The sequence below is a fragment of the Gorilla gorilla genome, chromosome 10 (assembly GCF_029281585.2).
Source record: "Gorilla gorilla gorilla isolate KB3781 chromosome 10, NHGRI_mGorGor1-v2.1_pri, whole genome shotgun sequence".
NCBI lineage: Eukaryota > Metazoa > Chordata > Mammalia > Primates > Hominidae > Gorilla > Gorilla gorilla.
This window is the reverse complement of record NC_073234.2, coordinates 123,292,737-123,309,168: the sequence shown is the minus strand read 5'-3', so window position 1 is coordinate 123,309,168 and position 16,432 is coordinate 123,292,737. Positions and strand designations below refer to the sequence as shown.

General features: G+C 45.0%; 1 pseudogene across 1 annotated transcript; it reads left to right on the top strand.

Annotated features, from left to right (window-relative positions):
- The first annotated feature begins 14,280 nt into the window (after nt 1–14,280).
- Nucleotides 14,281–16,198, top strand: LOC101149808 (programmed cell death protein 2-like; annotated as a pseudogene). Its single transcript, XR_002008095.3, has one exon. The product of XR_002008095.3 is annotated as a programmed cell death protein 2-like (transcript).
- Nucleotides 16,199–16,432: the final 234 nt, after the last annotated feature.

Here is a 16,432-nt window from a genome sequence, read left to right as displayed (position 1 = left end):
TCCCACTTCAGCAACTTACAAGTCAGTGACCTGGGCCAGGGGGTTAACCCTTTGAGTGTCTCAGCTCCTCCAACTGCAAAACAGAGGTAAGAACAGTACCCCCTCCTCAGAGCTGTTGTGAGGATAAAATGCAGATGAGTATATGCAAGGAACTCAAAACAGGGCCCGGCACACAGAAAGCCCTGTGTTGTCGATCACCATCATCTTTACATGATGACAGAGGCAGAGCCCAGGCAGCCCCTCAAGAGGCCAGTCAGTACCCTCCAGGAACACACGTGCAGTGGAGCAAGTTGGGTTTATTACTCCTTGCAGGGAGGAAAAGCACGCACCATGGGGAAACTGTGGGGTGTCAGTTTTAGGTTGGTCATTTGGGGCTAGGTGTCAGTAAGCAGTGGCTCCATAGTGATTGGATGCTGCCAGAATATGGGGACAATTATACAATTAAGTGTCTCAGCACATTGTACGTAAGGGGAGGCTCACTCGTGTGAGAATAAAGTTCTGACTGGTAAAGAAGCAGCAGCCACCCAGCCCTCCACAAGGAACAAAGATGTTGGAATTTTGGAAGCTGCACAGGAAGCTTGTTTTTATTTCACATTTTATCACAGTCTCAGAGTACCTTGTCTGAAGTTGATGTTCCGTGAGGTTACTTATCTCCAATAAAGCGACAATGATAATGGCCTGTTTCTGGTCATCAGACCCATTTCTGGATGTCAGGGGCTGATTTTCTTTCTCAGGCCTCATCATTCACACATATTCATTCAAAAACCATTGAATAAGCACCTCCCAGATGCCAGGCCTGTAGCAGGCACTGGGGATACAGTGGTGCATAAGTGGGGCCCCTGGGGGCTCTCAGCCTAGAGGGGAAGCAGGGACAGAAGGGGTGACAGAAAAAGGCGGAGTGACAGAAAAGCACATGGAGTGGAAAGACATCAGCCAGTGAGGAGGTGGGGGCAGCCTATGACATGTGAAGCTGCAGAGCCAGGCCAGGGCTAGAACTCCAGGCCCAGTAGACTATGCTGAAGCTTTTCATAGCATGTGGCTTACAAACACACACACACACACACACACATGCACACACAAACACACACATGCACACATGAGATAAAAGAGATAAGAAAAGCATTCAATAATTTTGAGTATACAATTTTTGGGCCAGGCATGGATGGTTCACACCTGTAATCCCAGTGCTTTGGGAGGCCGAGGTAGGAAGATCACTTGAGGTCAGGAGTCTGAGAACAGCCTGGGCAACACGGCAAGATCCTGTCTCTACTAAAAAAAATTTTCTTTAATTATCCAGGCATGGTGGCACACCCTTGTAGTCCTAGCTACTCAGGAGGCTGAAGTGGGAAGATCATTTCAGCCCAGGAGTTTGGGGTTACAGTGAGCTATGATGGTGCCACTACACTTCAGATTTTGTGATACAGCAACACCCTGTCTTTTAAAACAAAAGCAAAAACAAAACCACAATATGATATTCTTATACTGTGTAGATCATAAAAACTATGACATAGATATACAATTGACCTTGCACGGTGCAGGGGTTGGAGCACCAACACCCCGTGCAGCTGAAAATCCTCATATAATGTTTGACTACGTTTTTGGAAATGTAACAGCTAATAGCCTACTATTGACTAGAAGCCTATTGATAATATAAACTATCGATTAACACGTATTTTGTATGTTATATGTATTAGATACTGTATTCTTACGATAAAGTAAGCTAGAAAAAAGAAAACATTAAAACCATAAGGAATAAAAAATATATTTACTATTCATTAAGTGGAAATGGATCATCATAAAGGTGTACTAACATAATCTAAAATGTATTGTTTAAAACTAGATTATCAAAGAGCATGTATAAAATACTCCAGATTTTTAAAAATACGAATATACATACCACTAATGCCCAAGTCAATGGGAATTACATTGGAATGTACATACCACTAATGCCCGAGTCAATTTTCCCAATGCAAAAATTTAAAAAAAAATACGTCCCAGTGAGTGAACAGAAATGCTGGGGTTGTCCAGATTATATAAGCTTTTAGGGAAAACAAATATGTACTTATAATATTAGTTTAGATGCAACTATCTATCTATATGATATAGTTTATGAGTATTGCTGGTTTCTTTCACATTAGAAAACATTTTTTTTTTTGAAGCAGAGTTTCACTCTGTTGCCCAGGCTGGAGTACAGTGTAGCGATCTCAGCTCACTGCAACCTCCACCTCCTGGGGTCAAGCAATTCTCCTGCCTCAGCCTCCCAAGTAGCTGGGATTACAGGCACACACCACCACACCGGCTAATTTTTGTATTTTTAGTAGAGACGGGGTTTCATCATGTTGGCCAGGCTGGTCTCGAACTCCTGACTTCAGGTGATCCACCTGCCTCGGCCTCCCAAACACCTGGGATTACAGGCGTGAGCCACCGCACCCAGCAGGAAAACAATTTAGTTTTTTTACAGAGACAGCCAACCATCTTTTATTTATTTATTCATTTTTAATTTCAACTTTTATTTTAGATACAGGGGGCATATGTGCAGATTGTGACATGGGTACATTGCACCCAGGTATTGAGGCTAGTACCCAACTGGTACTTTTTCAACCCCCATCCCCCTCCTTCCCTCCCTCCCTCCCTCCCCACTCTAGTAGTCTGCAGTATCCATTGTTCCCATGTTTATGTCCACAGATGCTCCATGTTTAGCTCCCACTTATAAGTGAGAACATGTGATATTTGGTTAGAAAACAATTTTTTTAACTCAAATTCTTCACAAGCATCTCCAACAGTAATGCCTTTCTCTTCTCTAAAGCGAGTTTGGCATCTTCAAAGCCAAGTTTTCCAGGGCTTCACATCTTTTCTTTCATCTAAGCGGAGGGAGAAACAGAAGCCTTGAATCAGGAAACCCTTGACCACAGCGAGGGATTCATGTGGCATTAGGACATTTTTAAATTAATCCTTTAAGTGTGAAACCTCCACAATATCAATGTGAGATTCTTCTTTTAAGTAACTGTAAAAACACTGTATACATCCCCATCCATGCATGTAAGTGTAAGGTCATCTTCCAAGGAATAATTGCTAAGTCTGAGTCCAATTTCTTTACCACTTGTTTTCCTGGTTTCCTGGGACACCTCTTTAGGTCCCAATATTCATGTTAATAGAGGTCCTTTAAAGCCCATGCATCTTCTCTAAACTTCCTTTTGCAATTCAAAATGAAGTTGAGAGAAACCCTTACCCCATGAACAACTTTTTAAGGACTCATTCTCTCTTCCCTATGGGATAATGGGGAGGGGGTTCATGTAGACATAAGACATGAACGAGGCCTACTCAAATACAAATGGTAAGGGTCCCTTGGTTTGGGGATTATTTTTGTGGAATGGTTTCATTTAGTTCATTTCGTGCATCTGCAATTTCTACACTTTCTACTAAGAACATTCATTGCTTACTTAATAAAGGAGAAAAACAACAAATAATGGTTGTATTTGCCATTTCTTTTAGAAAATAGTTAGTCTCAGGCTCCAGGACCCCTCAGGCTCAGCTCAAGCTTCCCATCCCTGACCCCAGGCAGTCAGCACCTACTGATCTCAGTGAGAGGTGAAGCCACCTGGACTTCCTGGGTCGAGTGGGACTTGGAGAACTTTTCTGTCTAGCTAGAGGATTGTAAATGCACCAATCAGCACTCTGTGTCTAGCTAAAGGTTTGTAAATGCACCAATCAGCACTCTGTAAAAACACACCAATCAGCACTGTGTCTAGCTAAAGGTTTGTAAATGCACCAATCAGCACTCTGTAAAAACACACCAATCAACACCCTGTGGTCTAGCTAAAAGTTTGTAAACGCACCAATCAGCACTCTGTAAAAACACACCAATCAGCGCTCTATGTCTAACTAAAGGTTTGTAAACGCACCAATCAGCACTCTGTAAAAACACACCAATCAGCATCCTGTGGTCTAGCTAAAGGTTTGTAAATGCACCAATCAGCACTCTGTAAAACAGACCAATCAGCACTCTTTAAATGGACCAATCAGCACTCTGTAAAATGGAGCAATCAGCAGGATGTGGGTGGGGCCAAATAAGGGAATAAAAGCTGGCCACCCGAGCCAGCCGCAGCAACCCACTCGGATGCCCTTCCACCCTGTGGAAGCTTTGTTCTTTCACTTTTCACAGTAAATCTTGCTGCTGCTCACTGTTTGGGTCTGCACTACCTTTATAAGCTGTAACACTCACCACGAGGGTCTGTGGCTTCATTCCTGAAGCCTGCGAGACCACGAACCCACTGGGAGAAACAAACAACTCTGGATGCCTCACCTTTAAGAGCTATAACACTCACTGTGAAGGTCTGCGACTTCACTCCTGAACTCAGCGAGACCACGAACCCACTGGAAGGAAGAAACTCCGGATACATCTGAACATCTGAAGGAACAAACTCTGGACACACCATCTTTAAGAACTGTAACACTCACCCCGAGGGTCCGTGGCTTCATTCTTGAAGTCAGCAGACCAAGAACCCACCAGAAGGAACCAATTCCGGACACACCAGGGGCAGATATTACACTATCTAGTTCTTGTAGGGGGCAATGTCTCCTCATGCAGCAGGAAATGGAGAATGATGGAGGCCCGTTCCAGGACATGCTAGGAAATTCCCAAGGAAGTGGGGGCTATGCCCAGGGACGTTGCATAATCTTGAGCAAATCACTTACACATACATCTTCACCCATTCCCCAAGCAAGCTTTGCTTTACAGGACCCCTGGCAGCCATTTTTCCTAGCAGCCTTAAACAGAAAGAGGAAATTCCAGCTCAGAAAACTCAAATTTCAATTTTTGAACATGAAAATAGCAGGAAGGACCCGGAAGGCCACTTACAGCAGCCCAAAGACTGAGGAAGTTAGATGCTGCCTGGAGGACTTCCCAGCCCTCTCCTCAGCCCAAGGAGAAGAGGACAAATCCCCCTCTGCCCCACACTGTCTCCTTCCCTGTCAGCAGAGGAAAGCCTGCTGGAGAAAGAATGGAAGGTGCCCCTTACAGGGCTGGGCAGAAGCAGAGAGGATTTATTCCAAGGGGTAGCCTCGTCCTGCAGAAATGGAGCCCTCCAGGGATCGGGATAGACTCCTGGGGACAGGCTAGTGCCTTCTTAGAGTGCAGCCTTCAACCCTAGGGGGAGTGGGAGGAGGAAGTGCAAGACGCCTGGCAGGTTCTGCGCTTCCAGGATGAGCTGCTTCCAAACCATGAAAACATATCATCATTTGAAAGGGATGTGGGGCTTCAAGGCTTGTAGATGGAATACATATGACAACCATAACATAAAGAGCCACATGAATGTATATGACTGTTAGGCTTTCACATATTACTCGAGTTGGTAAGATACACCTCTTATTAGACTGAAAAGTGTGGCATACATATTCTAATCCCCAGAACAACCACCTAAAAATAATTCCATACACATTCAAGACAAAATGGATAAAATGAAAAGTCCTATGTCAAGGAGATAAGACTAATGCAACCAAAACCATCTACATACAGGTTATGGGTGAATAAACATCCACCCAGAAGTTTTCATTTCTTTTGGGCAAATACATGGAACAGGATTGCTGGGTTATAAGGGAAGCATGTCTCCCTCCACCTGCCCTCCCCACCACGAGAGACCCCGTCAGAATCTGTTTAGCCCGTCAGAATCTGTTTAGCCCTTGAGGGGCTCTTCCCAATTCCCCTGGAGAAAGGGCAGGACATCTCGAGGGTGCTGACCCCAAAGCCGCCACCTGATGGCATAGCAGTTCTCGCCCTCCTAGCCCATGGGATCCTCGTCCTACGCCGTCCCCTGTCAGCGCTGGGGCCCCAGTGCGGGAGGGCCAGCTGCATTTCCCCATGAGCCTGTCTCCCTCGTACCAAACACCCTCCACCGGCAGCTGCCCGCTGTGCACACTCCTAGGGTGATCTCTGCCCCCGCCCTTTCCTCCCCGGTGCGCCTCCTTTGCAGGTTCCATGAGCATGCGCGCCCATTCTTGGCTCACACATTCCAAAGGTGCATCCCAGCAACAGGCCCAACAGTGCGGGATGAGCCTTTGGCTGAGTGGGCAGCCAAGGAGAACTCGCCAACCTCGCTGTGCTGCCAAGACCTGACTTGACACTACTGCCCCGCTTTGCCCGTTACCCGCGAAAGCTTTGCTCCACCGCGCCCCCTGCAGGGGGCTGGGAGGGCAGCTGGCTGCCTGCCCTTGGCCGGTTTCTTGGCTGCCCCCGGCTTCTGCACTTACCCTTGGTCCTGGACCAACTCCAAGAATTCAGTGACTTTACACTGGCTTTTCTTAGAGCCTCTTGGAGACAACATCCTAGGATACTGCAGACCCTGTGTTTTATTTTTGGTTTTGAGGGCCCTCCGAGGGCCCTCAAATGGACCCTGAGGAAATGGATGACTGAGCAGGACAAGGACCTTGGAGTCACAGAAGTTCTCGATAATTAGAAAAAGGGCCCTGATGATACTGGGGTGCACAGATCACATTTAGGTCCTTGAGGGTCAATGGAGGCCTCTCTTCTGTCGTGCCCAAGCCTGGGCCTCTGCAGAGAGACCTCCATGCCCAGAGATCAGAAGTCAGATTGAACAAGAAATCCCAGCCTTTCTAGGTGAGCTCCTGCCCACAAAATGCTGTCTCCAGCTCACACAGCACCACAGGAGGTTTCCCGCCACTGAAGAGGAGGAGGGGGCCAGCCTCATTCCTCTCCCAGCTGCCCCTCCGATGATCAAAGACAGGGAGTGAGGAGGGACACTGGTCTCCCTCTTTGGCTACAGAGGTTTCCCAGAGGAAGATCTGGAGTGAAAAGGCAGCAGATGCAACACCAGGGCAGAAACTCACCTCCAAGAATGGCTCCCTCGCATCCACAGTTCTGGCCCCTTAGATGCAAGTTTCCTCTGCTGCCATGCAGGCGAGGGGAGCCTGTGTTGCTGCTACCTCCCTCCCAGCTGGGGTTCCGATCACGGCTGAAGACCTGGACCTGGAGAAGGAAACAGTGCTGCTATGCATCCACAGTGCATTGTGGGGTGAGGCCAAGGCCATCTGGGACTGGGGAGACTTGCAGTCTTCCCATATTTTGCCACCACCTGCAGCAGCAATGGCTCCTCTGCCCACTGCCTCTCCAGACCCCCTCCACCCCCTGGGACTAATGCACAGGAGGAGAGACGCAGGATGCAAGACTGCCCAGGCCCAGTAGCCCCGCTGGAATCTGCTGCAGTGGCTACCTCTATGCCTCCTGTGTCTGAGAGGAAGCACAGCTCACCAGGGCCCCTGTTCTCCCCCTCAGAGCTCCATCCAGCCACCTCTTCATACTTCCTGGTCTCAGCCTTGCTGACCCTGCTCCCTCCTCATCATCGGGCAGATACAGAATACTGCAGCAAAAAAGAGAGGGGTCCCAAGCACCACACACTTCGTGGGGGAAGCTTGGGCCTGAATAGCAGTAGTCCCTGTAGCCAGAGCACCCAAACCATGGGACCCAGCGCCAGGAATAATTGTTTGCAGGCACTGTTGCCCATGCTTTTTAAGCCACATCCCTAGAGGGCTACCCAAGCAGAAACCCCACATTTCAAGTTGGAGGCCTAATGCCACTTGCAAGCAAGGCTGCCCCTAGGTACATGCCTGCGCCAGCCTCTGACCCTAGCAACCGTACTTCCCATGTGGGCACAGAAAGGCAGAACCTCACCTTTAGGGCTCCCTCATCCCCTGTCCAGGGTTCTGCAGGGCCTTCCTCCTCCAGGTTGGGTTCCATTTCCTTGGGGTCCAGGAGGGAAATGCTGGTCTGAGAGGAGAACTTCCTGGAGCCAGTGCCCACCCATCCCCCCAGGCTAGACTTTGTGTGAGCCTGTTTAGAAGGGAAATGCAAGGCTAGCCCCTACCTCTGCCATCCTGGAGGACTAGAGATATAGCATTCCAGTCCCACCCCTTCCCTGAAGCTTTAGTCTGAAAGTAGGTGGTGTGAGGCTCTTAAATTGTCTTATCCCAGTGGTCAGAGTCCTCATAGCAATAGACAGAGGGCCCTTGGTTTATTTCACTCCAGTCCTGAGGCAGGTGGGATACCCCTAGCTGCCTATAGTTGACTCTCCTCTCCTGTTTTTCCCCCAGAACCCTTGTGTGTCTTCTATGTAACTTATAATAAAGCTTTGCTACTGCTTCTGTACAATAAGAATTCTCATGTATCTCTGCTCCATAAATCAAGTGTGAAGAGAGTATTGACTTACATGAGTGGTGACAGATTTAACGGATTAAAATTTCCTGTAACCTACCTAATGGGGTGTGCAAAGCAGCACAGCTCAACGGCTAAAAGGACTCGGTATTAAATAGTGTTTGGGGCTTAAGAGATGGTTTGGGTTTAAGCCCAGGATCAAGTGGCCCCAGGGAAGGCATAGGCGGGGGACTCATCCCTGCCTGTAAGCACAGCTCTCTGACTTGGAGTAGACTGGATCATCCCTAGAAGTCCAGACTCTACACGTTTAGTCTTTTTTAATGTGGATTGCTTTTTCAAACATTTTTGCTTTTAATTCAAACTTGGACAAATCACTTACACATATATCTTACCTAGAGAACATAGGCCCAGCATCAAGTTTCCTGGCCTGGGGCAAACAAGGAAGAAAACTCTCTTCTGTAATCAATAGAAAATTAAGTCTAACTGGATAAAGAATATGTGCTACATATACACCATGGAATACTAGGCAGTCATAAAAAGGAATGAGATCATGTCCTATGCAGGGATGTGGAGGGCGCTGGAGGCCATTATCCTCAGCAAACAAACACAGGAACAGAAAAGCAAATACCACCTGTTCTGGCTTATAAGTGAGAACTAAATGATGTGAACACATGGACACATGGAAGGGAACAACACACAGTGGGGCCTGTCGGAGGGTGGGGAGTGGGAGGAGGGAGAGCATCAGGAAGTATGGCCAATGGATCCCTAGGTGATGGGATGATGTGTGCTGCAAACCACTGTGGCACATGGCATAGGTTTACCTACGTAACAAACCTGCACATCCTGCACATGCACCGCTGAACTTCAAAGTTGGAAATGTTTAAAAATCTTTTAAAAAGAGAAGGAAAAAAGCTTAATCCTAAGTCTAGAATGTGACATAGTTCAGATTAATTCTTTTCATCTTAAAAGAATCAACTTCTGCCTAAAAGAAGAAGAGTACCTCTAAGTATGTATCTTCCTTTTTTCAAGATTTAGAATGGAGGGCTGTTTGCAGAAAGAGAAGATAAAATTCATGATATTTTAACTAAAATAAGGGTAAAAAGTTCATACCCACCCTATAAAGTGCACATTCACAAGTGATGGACAGGCATAAAGATCTCAGGTAATTTGCCTGAAGTCACCCAAGTAATTAATAACAGGTCTTGGGTACAGAAGATAAGCTGGATTCTAGTCTAAACCACAAGGGCTACAATTCTACCACAAGTTGGGCTGACCCTGAGGCCCAAGCTGTGTCTCCACCCCACCCAAGTGCTAAAAATGCAACCCTTGTAAACCATGTCGCCACTCAGGAAAGTCATCTTACACGTGGTAGAAAAAGGCAAGTGCTTTATATCAGTTTATTAATACATGTATCGAGTGATGATTCTGTGCTAGACCTCATGCTGGGCACTGAGCATAGAGAGCTGAAAGGCAAGTCTTTTTCTCGGGGCAATTACAATCTAGTGAGACAAATGGATGAAGAACCAATAATGAGAACTTGAGAAATACACGCTACAGGGAACATTAACCAAGGCTGGGGAAGTTGAAATTGGAGCTGGATATCAAAAGAAGGAGGAAGCAGCCAGGTGGTAAAGGGACATTTTCAGAGAAGGAAGAGGAAGTTTGAGTCAGTGGGACCCTCCACAGAGCTCTCTGAGCTCCTGATAAATACCTATTGAATGAATGAATGAATTGAATGTATAAAAACAAATGAGTATTGTCCAAATCTGAGATATGCTAAAGTCTTGGTTCTTCAGCCTCTAGGGAGTCTGTCACTTGTGACAGAGGCTCAGGCGCATGTGTACCTCCCCACACCTTCCCTGCCTTGCTTCTCCCAACAAAGCAGCTCACATTTGCTTTCATACTGGCTACACTGGGGTTTACCTTTGATGTGGCCACCCCTCAACAAACACTAAATGAGCTCCTAGGAAGTGCTGAATCCTAGTGCTGAATGCCAGAGCACAGGCTCTGGGGCAGGCTGTGCTGGGTTCAAATCTCAGCACTGCTATTTAATGGCTGAGTGAGCTTGGGCAATGGGGTCAACAACAGTACCTGCCTCAGAGAGTGGTAGGGAGGAAAACATGAGGTGGCTTCTTCAAAGTGCTCAGCAGAGACTGACAAGGTTAAGACATAGGCCACTCAGGCAGGGAGCACAAAATCTAGCCCTAGACTAGACTGGCAATGCGTAGCCAGTTATCTCAGGTTTGCACACACTCAGAACTGGCACAATGCAAATCAGACACCTCTTCCAGACAAAACAGCAAACATGAGTGAAAAAATGGAAGACTCTCATCACTAGTGTCAACTCTTGTCTGTTGAGGATTTGCACTGCACTCAGCCATAATACAGAGATTTCTCCTGGAAATGTGGTTTATTTCATGATCCAAATGTTGATCCTTTAATCTGTTTCCTAAGAAGCTGCAAAGGAAAAGTGAAGTGAGGAAATAGAGTAGAGAAAAGGAGAGAATATTCTGCCCCATACTTTCAGGTCGTTGACTCTGTGTTGGCTGCTGGGTGTGAGTGACTAGAATCAACTCTTTCTCCTTTCCTATTTTTCTCCTTTCCTACTTTTTCTCCTTTCCTGTTTTGTGTGAAGAATCTAATCCAAGTTCTAAGTCTGAAAAAGGTGTATGAGTATATTAATAGCAATTTCATTTTCCTGACCTCCAATAAATACATGACAAGTAAATATTGCAGAATGATGACTAAAGGGTGCCAAATTATGAGCCTGCCCATATATTCCATGGCTTTCATAGGTGGGCTCTGTGTCAGATTCAGGAAAGGCTGAAATGACTGTGAGCTGCTATTGTAACCTTGGTAGTGGTGGTGGTGGCCACCTGCACAGAGTCATTCTTTGTTGTTAAAAGGAATAGGTCATAGCCCAGAGATGTAATTTTTCAGCCCATGTGGTTCAATGGAGAGAAATATAGCAGAGGCACAAAGTCAGATAGCTGCTCCTCAATAAGAAACCCCAACCACATTTCCAAAATGGAAAAGCTAAGCTGTTCTGAATCAGCTCTTTGCATGCATCTGATGTAGAACTTTCTTCCCCCAGCTCTGCAGTCACTGTACTTCTCAGCTGCATCAAGGTAGCCCCAGTGTTTGTCCCAATTGCTACAGAAACTATGATTTCAAATCCAGAAACTCCTGATGAATCTTAGGGCCTGGAATGAGGCTCTGATTCATTGAATTTTCCAGTTATTTGAGTACTAATCAGAAAATCCTTTGCCTTTCAGTTCCTGTGGCTGAGAATCTTCCAAGAAGTATGTTGGTTCCCTCTTCTCATTCTTCACAGCTCCATCACTGAGGAGTTGGGCAGCCTTTCACAGGTTACTTAATGTAATTGCTACAGATGATCGTGTAGCAAATTACCACAAATTTATCAGTTTAAAATAACATACATTGATTATTGCGCAATCTCCACATGTGCACATGTACACACACACGCACACACAGACACAGACACAGACACATGCTTAACCAGGAATGGGGAACTAGTGGTACAGACAGGTTCCTAAGAGAGCCCAAAGGATGACTTCCTCGTCTCAGGGAATCAGAATCAGTAATATTTGAGCTGGGTCTAGGAGAGTAAGAAGGAGACCACCAAGGGTCATTATTACACACTTAGAATACTGACTGAAGTGAATTAAGATTTACTGCTCAAAAAACATATCAGAAAAACACTCAAAAGCAGCTCTTCTCACCTGGGTGGTCATCTGTAACATGAAAAACTTATCATCCTTATCCAAATATTAATTATTACACCAAAATTATAAGGTAGATATCAAAAGGGCAGTCATCCCTATAAGGAAAATTTGTACACTTCCTGGCAACGTGGTTAGTGGTTCAGATTTCTAGCAGCTGCTGATGCCAAGCCTAGGCAGTAACTAAGCAAGGAAGAGAAACTGAGGAAGAAAGGAAAGAAGGGGAAACCTAAGTTTTTGACTCACAAGACAGGTTCTGCTCCCACAGATATCCTTCTGAGAGCTCCCAGGCCCAGAGCTATCTAGAGGGAACATGAGACTATCCACTATCCACAATCCATCATTGCAAGACTGAATAAACAAAACGTGGTCTATGCATTCAGTGGAATATTACTCAGCCATAAAAAGGAATGAAGTACTGTCTTAGTTTGGGCTGTTATCACAAAATACCATAGACTAGGTGGCTTACAAACAATTGAAATTTATTTCTCACTGTTCTGGAGGCTGGAAATCCTAGACCAGGGTGCCAGTATGGTCAGGTTCTGGTTAGTAGCCTCTTCAGGATTGCAGACTGCTGACTTCTCACTGTGCCCTCACATGGTGGAAAGAGGATGCCAGAGCTCTCTAGGGTCCCTTTTATAAGGGTACTAATCCCATTCATGAGGAGTCTGCCCTCATGCCTAATTGCATCCCCAGGGCTCCATCTCCTAATACCATCATGTTGAAGGTTAGGATTCAACATATGAATTTGGGGGTAACAGAAACATTCAGTCCATTGTAATTACTAGTACATGCTACAATGTGGATAAACCTGGAAATCATACTATTTTTTTAAAAGCCATTCAAAAAATAATACGTGCTGTATTATTCCATTTACATAGAATATCCAAAGTAGGTAAATCCACAGAGGCAGAAAGCAGATTAGTGGTTGCCAGAGCGTGGGGATGAGGGAAATGGGGAATGACTTCTAATGGGTATGGAGGTCTCCTTTGGGGCTTATTAAAATGTTGTGAAACTAGATAGAGGTGTTTATTGTACAGCATTGTGAATGCACTCAGTACCACTGATTGTACTCTTCAACATGGTCAATTTAATGTCAGGCAAATTTTGCCACAGTAAAAACACTAAATAACCCCAAGTAGGAACCTTATTTCTAATGGTTGTCACAGGGCTTAGTTTACACCAATGTCACCTCCTCCAAAACAAATAACTATTTAATGAGCAAAGCCACACAAACAATATGATAGCCTGAGAAAAATCCTTGAGACTCCTCCAAAAAGCAACACTTCAGGTACACATAATAATTTGTAAAGTAACATAGTTTATCCTAATTCTGAAAGGCAATTAAATATATACATATGTATGTATATATGTACACATGTACATGAAATGGCAGTCACTTAATAGAAATATAAACCAAATAATAAGATCCAGTTAGATAAGAACTGAACACAGGTCTCCTTTAAATGGTAAAAGTGAAACTCAAAGTTTCCCATGGCTTGCAAATCAAAGACAGACTCACAGAGCCTTTTGTGAATTCGGAAGTTGAAGGGAACTATCTGATCTCAGATGAAGATTAACCATTCAAAAGTTTATTTTGATTGTTTTAACTAAATTTCTCCATTTCTTTTAAGTAAAAAAAGAAGTGCCTTAAATTTATCCTTCAGTCTATTAAAAGGGGAATAAAAACTCTTAACTCCAAAACAGATAATGGCGTTCTAGTGTCTGATCTTGATTGACAAGCTGTGGCTGTCTTAGCTGTTCACCATAAAACTCAACATGAAAATATGAAGTTTCTAAATGTCCTTTGCTCTCATCGAATGAATTAACTAAAAAATAATGGAATGCTATTGTCATTAAGTTCAAAGCCTACTCCAAAATCATCAAGTTCACTTATAATAGTCTACTGTACTAAGTGGCCTCTTAGCAATTCCTTCAGCAGAAATATTTAAGAATCCGAGTGGAAAATAAAATTCAACTTAATTAAAAGATTCTCCTTGCATTTTGATTATCAATATTGCCAATAAGAAGGTGCACTGGAAACGTATCAAACCTGTTCCCCCAAAACATCCTTTTCCCAATTTCTGTAACAAGATGGTTTTATTGTGTCATGTTATAACAAGCCGGTCAAGAAAGTAAAAATCAGAGTTTAAAGAAAGGGCTCAGTGTGTCCAGAAGAGAGGTACTGAGAGGAAGACTCACTTTGGAGGCTGTAGCCTACAATTTTCAGATATTGCCTCACAGGTGAAAATATACTTGGAGTATCTTGGAGAGAAAAATACAAGAGAGTTGAAAGTTTTCCAAAGAAAAACACATCAAAGTTCAATGGGAGGCCCAGCTCTGGGCTGCTCCCCACGCCAGCCCGCGCCCCACATGGCTGCCGCCCTCGCCGGACCTGTGTATCTGGCCATCGCCAACTCGGCGCCGGCGGGCGAATGCGCAGCGAGCAGCTCCCCAGCAGGCTGGGCGGGCGGCCAGCGTGGCTGGGCGTGGCTGGGCGCGGCCGGGCTGCCGGGGCTCCCGCCCCTGGCCTGAGAGCTGTGCGACCGTCGCTCTTCTTCCGGCGGCAGGTGTATGCGTCGCTGCCCGGCCGCGCAGACGCCTTCCACCGCGGCATCTTCCTCTTCTGCTGCCACGAGCCGCCGTGCTGTGCCGCCCTGCGAGTTTCTAGGAATCAGCTACCCAGGAAAAATGATTTTTACTCATATGAGCCACCTTCTGAGACTCCTTCCCCAGAAACAGGAGAATCGGTGTATCTCCAACTTAAGTCTGGTGCTCATCTCTGCAGGGTTTGTGGCTGTTTAGGCCCCAAAACTTGCTCCAGATGCCACAAAGCGTATTACTGCAGCAAGGAGCATCAGACCCTAGACTGGAGATTGGGACATAAGCAGGCTTGTGCACAACCAGATCATTTGGACCTTACAACTCCAGACCACAGCTTCCTTTTTCCAGAATTTGAAATTGTAATAGGAACAGAAGACGAGATTATGCCTGAGGTTGCGGAAAAGGAAGATTATTCAGATATTATAGGGAGCATGGTTAAGCAGTTTCAGGACTTCATTCATTAAGTGGTTAAACTTAATGCTTGGAAGAAAGGTCTCAAATGTGTCTAGAAGAGAGGTACTGAGAGGAAGACTCACTTTGGAGGCTGGGGCCTACAATTTTCAGGGATTGCCTCCGGTGAAAATATACTTCCTGGACTTTGTTTCCTGACATATATCAGGTGTGTTCTGCTCCCTATAAAGACAAGGGGAGGCGGGTATCCAGATGGTCCCACGAGTAGGGCTACACAAGATGCTGGAGGCTTGGTAAGTGCCTCTGGGTCCCAGATCTTTTTCTCAGGTCGGGATAGTGTGAGTGCCTAGCACAGTGTCAGGCATGCAGAAGGGCCCCTTAAAAGTTTCTCTTTCATCTGGCTAGTTTTAGATACAGAATTTTGTCAGTTTAACTGCAGTGCATACTCTTGGGTAGTGCTTGTGCTGACCAAGTATCTTAGAGGTTTATTTTATTATAGTAGCCAACATTTATCCAGCACTTAACCTTATATAAAGGGCTGTTTTTGCATGAGCTAATTAAAATCCTGAGAGTAGACCGGTAAGTCAGAAACTCTGCCCCGTTTTGAAGGTGAGGAAATTGAGGTTCTGGGTGTAACTTGCTTTGGTCACATAATGTTAAGTTTTACAATTTGAGCCTTGATCCATACGCAAAGCCACCATAAACATTAGATTTATAGACTCAAAATGAAAACATCAGCTTACTGGTTTGTAGTTCATACCAGTCATACATTCCAAAACATGTTTGAGTCTTACTCTGTGCCTGATCTTGTGCTTGATAATATGGATATAATGGGAAGCAACCCTCCAGTGGTCATGCTCACAGTCTCATGGAGGACCCCGAATAATACTTACGGAAGATAAATTCCATGTAATGACTGATAAGAGTACAATACAGGTGTCGTGGGAACATGTGACATCACTGAAGACTGCCTGGAAGGGGACACACATGTGTTCATACCAATAAGATGAAAAGGATAAAGAATGAAAATGCTTACCTTTAGGAGAAGGAAGAGCCTAGAGTAGGAGGGTCGAGGATGAAACCTGGACTTCAAATATGCCTTGTTTATGTAAATGTGACTTCGGAACTGTGTGAGTATTTTAAGATACTAAAATCAGTTTTAAAATAAGTTTTAAGAAGCAGTCCCTAATCATCAAAAGTAAAAAACTCTTGATGTAGTCATATACCCACACTAAGAACTCTTCTAGGTGACTTCAAAACATAGGGCAGTACATCTCTAGTGGAATATACCCTGAGAATGAAAAGAACGTAACAGTGTTAGTATTTTCAATAAACATGTTATTACTAGACTGTTGTTGTTATTTTGAGATGGTTGTGTGTGTATTGGGGGTTAAAGCAAATGAGTAATTATGTTGGTGTTACTGAGAACTGAGGTGTTGGCCATGGGAGGAAGATTTTGTTGATTGTGTCTACATACCACTCTCTCTAAAAGGAACTCCAGGCTCTTTGG